The sequence below is a fragment of the Struthio camelus genome, chromosome 12, assembly GCF_040807025.1.
Source record: "Struthio camelus isolate bStrCam1 chromosome 12, bStrCam1.hap1, whole genome shotgun sequence".
In the NCBI taxonomy this organism is placed as follows: Eukaryota; Metazoa; Chordata; class Aves; order Struthioniformes; family Struthionidae; genus Struthio; species Struthio camelus.
In genome coordinates, this window is record NC_090953.1 from 26,529,445 (window position 1) to 26,534,231 (window position 4,787).

The 4,787-nt window shown below is 55.7% G+C and overlaps 1 non-coding gene across 1 annotated transcript; it reads right to left on the reverse strand.

Moving 5' to 3' along the window:
- Window positions 1-897: 897 nt before the first annotated feature.
- TRNAL-AAG (transfer RNA leucine (anticodon AAG)) lies at window positions 898-980 on the reverse strand. Its single transcript has one exon. It is a non-coding gene; the product is annotated as a tRNA-Leu (tRNA).
- Between the last annotated feature and the right edge of the window lie 3,807 nt (window positions 981-4,787).

The window sequence follows — 4,787 nt, forward strand, 5'->3', positions numbered from 1 at the left end:
AGCTCAGAATGAGAAAGAGAAGTCGGTGTTCTTGGGCTCTCACTCTAGTGACCATCTGCTCACTTCCGTTTGACTCTGCACCTGTTCAAAGAGAAAGCCAGGAGCAAAGGCATTTCTCCAAAGGCCCTTTCCTGCACTCAGTCCTTTCCCCAGGGCAGGCAGTGAGGTGGCATTGTTGCGCGAACAGGAAACTTTCGCACAGCAGCTCCGTCTCCTGTGAATAACCGCACACACACACACACACACACACACACACACATACACGCACCCACCCCGCTGCCATCCCTCCCACCATCCCCCGCGAGGACAGCATTATATCTCAAACCCTGACTATGACTTGTACAGTAAATACATGAAATACAGGGTGTCCACTTAAGAGAGCAACAGCACAAAGAATGAGGTAGTCATAGTTAAATCTAGCTTGGAAGGCAGCTTACAGGTCTGTAGTCCAACCTCCAGTTCCGGGCAGGGCTGACTGCAGAGTTACTTGAGGCTGCCTGTGGCCTTGTCCAGTTGAGGTCTGAAAACCCCAGTGAGGGAGAATCCGCCTGTTCCAGGAGGAAGCCACACCCACCATGCTTTTTTTCCCTCTTCTGATATCAAATCAGAATTTCCCTTGTTGCAGCTTGTTCCCATTGTCTCTTGTCCTTTCCTTGTGCACCTGTAAGAAGGAGGCGGCCTCTGTCTTCCCGAGGGTTCAGCCAGTAGATCTGGCCCGAGGAGCTGAACTCCCCTTGCTCTTTCACCGCAAGCTGTGGCATGTGGGGAGCTGTGGGTCTGTCTGTGGGACACAGACTGGAGAGCACAGCATGCAGAGAAGGATTTCCAGGAGGAAAGTTCCGGCTGTAGAGTGTCTGCCTCCAATGAGGGGAAGGAAAAGGGACCCCCAGAGAAGCCTGTCAGGAGTGGGATTCGAACCCACGTCTCCCAGGGAGACTGCAACCTTAATGCAGCGCCTTAGACCGCTCGGCCATCCTGACCCATCTGTTAGCTCTTTTGTCATTTGGTAGGCCAGTCTCTGTGCACAGGAGATGGCCTCTCTTTGGGCATGGAGGCTGCCTGTCCTTCCTCAGGCAGGTGCAGACCCCAGAAGACTGGGGCACCGCTCCACTCCTCCCGTGGCTTTACCATCTGGAAGGCAGCTCCTACCCTGAAGGCTGTCCCCTCAGGAGCCTGTCTCTGGCTTGTTCCCATCTCTGAGAGGTGAGACCTGCTGTCAGCGAGTGCGAGGGGGCAGTGAGAAGCAAGACTGCCGACCCAGCCATGGCCCCGCCATGGCCCAGCAGTGCTCGGCATTTGCCTTATGCTTGCAACAGGGCTGGGCTCCAGTGCTGCAGCCACCTGAGCTGGCCATGTGCCACATGCCACTGGAAGGGCCATGAACAAGGCACTTTGCTGCAATTCCTGAAATGGTGAGTCCTGCTATTGCAGTGCAAACCCAGGACAAGCCCGTGGCACCACGTTATAGCTGAGCCAGTCCCACAGGTAGCTGCTGCTGAAAGGGTTGGCCATGCTTTCTGCACCAGGAGGTGCAGGTGCCTTCTCCCAGTGGAAGGTAATAGCAGGTAATAAAATCTAATGCCCCTTCTGATGCTGACAGCCTCAAGCTGATACAGAATTGGATGCACCTCCAGTCAGGACACGGCTCAATGCAAAGATCCTGTCTGTGGTGACACTCGCAGGTATTATGGTCTTTAGATTTATCATAGATTTACTTCATTTTATTTTATTAGAAATACTGTGCTGTAGAAGGAAAAACATGTTGGTTCACTTCAAGATAAAGACAAGGACATGATGGTGGCATCATTGCTGATGGCAGGTGGGTGCCACCTCCAAGCTCTTCTGTTACAGTTAGCTGCTGTTGGAGGGTGGTTTCACTCGCACCTCCGGCATCCCCATGGCGGGAGGGGAGAAAAGGAAGGGAGCAGTGTGAGGCATCCAGTGATGGTGGAGAGGAAATGTGTCAGGTGTATAAGAAGGAAGAGAAAGCAGAGAGAAAGCATGGCCCCCCCCCACCCCCACCCCAGGTGTGAGGGTTTTGAGGTGATGAGGAAGAGCCTGGAGAGACTGTGAGAGGAGGAAATGTGTGTGCAGGGGGGCTGGAAGGAGGAGGCAGAGCCAGTTCATGAGCTGTGGGGAGCAGGAGGCACGCCTGGGTCCGCATGTGCTGGTGGTGCAATGGTGAGCGTAGCTGCCTTCCAAGCAGTGCAGGACAGGTTTTGTTCCCAGACAACACGGACAAAACGTTCTTCTTCCAGGTGCCTGCAGAGGCCCTTCCACCTCCTTCAGGGAAGTTCCTGCTGGAACACAGCTCAGCTTTCTCCAGCAAGCTCTCATCCCCTGAGGGGAGCCACTCCCCTTGTTGCAGCCTCCCTGCATGCGCAGGCAAGAGAGCATCAGGCGGAGAGCCTAAGGGAGCTGGCCCCTGACCTGCCACCATGGTGCCTGTGTCAAGGGGTCCGGTGGCCTCCCTGGTCCCCCACTTGCGTGGGGAGGGTTAATGTTGGGCATGTTTTGGGGGAGCAACGTCATGCAAGGCTGGCAGTGCTAGCGCAAACTAGCTTCTCCCACAGGGGCTCCTTTGTGTTTGTGAAAATGAGTGTTTTGTTTTGTTTTAACCCCGTACCAGGAAAAATGTTCGTTCCCCTTAGGCTGCAAGCATTTGCAGGGGGTCGAGGTGGGGCTAAGCTTTGGCAGATCACTTTAAAAAGCATGGGGACACTTTGGTGGAGAAAAATGAAAGCGGGACTGGTGGCATCAGTGGCATCCGTGGGGGAGCTCGACCCAATGGGCTGTGAAAGAGGGATAGAGTGGATGCTTGTGCTCAGTGTGGAGCAGACACCAGCTCTCCTTCAATTCCAAAAGTAACCATACCAGTCATCCCGTGTAAAGGCCAGATTTCCTAGGTAACGGTGCCGGGAATACCAGTGTTGGGTACAGATGCCGCACAACTGGGGCCACTGTGGGAAAAGCAATTAGAGGTATTTTATCTGGGAGGAGCCTGGGGTTGGAAAGGGAGGGCAAAGGCCAGCAGAAGGAAAGGTCTGGAAATGATAAAAGGGATAATGAGGTTTGCAGAGCATGTGATCAGCGCTGTCTGGGGTGACCTGCCAGGCAGCCCTGTGCTTGATCAACACAGCCTAAACCTGTGGACCACAAGCTAAACCTGCTGTTTTGCCCATACCATGCATGCCAAATCTGCTTCCACGGTCTTGAGGGCCACCAGAAGACAGGGACAGCGAGCGTTCTTTCCCTGGGGGAATGAACGGGAATGGGGGAACCCTGGGAACGGGGTGGATCTCTCATGTGCCCCCACCCCCCGCCTGGCTCTGGGTTTTCCTGTGTGGCCATCCCCTCCCCACACAGCTTGGGGTGCAAATGGAGCCTGTGGGCACATCTCCCTTCTTGCACTGTAAAGGAACACTGCCAAGGCCCCCTCCCCACCTCCTGCCCCCGCCCACCCATGCGCGCGCGCACACACACACGCACACGCTTGCAGAGACTGTACAGGCAAGCTTGGCTCAACGAGAGCGATTATCACTAGCGACTCCTGAAACGGTGAGCCCTGCTATTACGGGATAAGGCCATGCTACGGCTGTGCCAGTCCCACAAGTAGCTGCTGCTGAAAGGGATGGCCACATGCTCCTCTGTCCCAATCCCACCTTGTCCCTCACGCTGGCTCTGACACTCTCCTGACAGGGAGCTGGTGTAGAGGGTGATGCTGGTTGGGAACCATTGATTTACGTGGGGAGTTACTTTCTCCCGGTGCAGCTCCGTGAAGCTGCACTCATCATGGGCCCACATAAGCACTGGAGAAAGCACGAGGGAAGCAGAGAGAGGACATGGCCAGAAACAGAGCGGCTTTCGCCTCTGCAGGGCGCTTTCCTGTCCAGCTGGCTTTTCTGCAGGGCCAAACACCGTGCGCTGGGTGAGCAAGCGAGTGAGCCACGCTTTCAGACAAGCCCTGACTTGCGCATGCACAAAATATGCTCTGCTAGCCTCAAACATCTCCGCTAGCCGACAGGAAACTGAGGGCTTACTGACCTCCTGCTGCCTCAGGATGTGGGTCTGGGTGCCCCCCTGGTTATGCAAGTGGGAGGCCACTGGACCCCTTGACACAGGCACCATGGTGGCAGGTCAGGGGCCAGCTCCGTTAGGCTCTCTGCAGCTGAATTTACAACAGCTGGAGCACTGCAGGCCACTCTGCAGAACCAAGAAATGGAGGGGAACAGCTTCCAAGAAGTGGCTTTTTGTGCGGTATCTGTCACTGTTTTCCTGTACTGCAGACAAAACCAAGGTGGAAAGAGAGGGGCACCTTCAGAGCTTCTTTAAAAGCTTTTCACCATTCAGACCCCGTGCTGCTCCAGCCTCTTAGAGGAGGAGCCTGAGTGTCCGGGAGCAGCAAGCGCCGGCTGATCCCTAAGGGATGGGGAGCCGGGTGCGATAACACGACTGGCTGGGCAAGGACCTTGCCTGCCAGGGTCCCTTCCCACCGCCACCAAGCCAGGCAAACAGGGCAGGCCTGGAGATGCTAGCGAGGCTCAGCAAAGAGTACAGATCACCAGGGAAGTTCACCTGGTGATGAGGCAGGTCCGAGGTCAAGCTGGGAAGTAAATCTGCAGCTCAGGGTCAGAATCGGGTCTGGCAAGGGTGGTGAGGGTCAGACGCAGTCCAGTGATCACCAGGCAGGTCCATGGTGAAAAGGCAGGTCTGAGGTCAGGCTGGGACGTCAGACCGCGGGTCAGTGTCCAGATCAATGGGGTCCATGGCTAGGCAGGGACATGGCC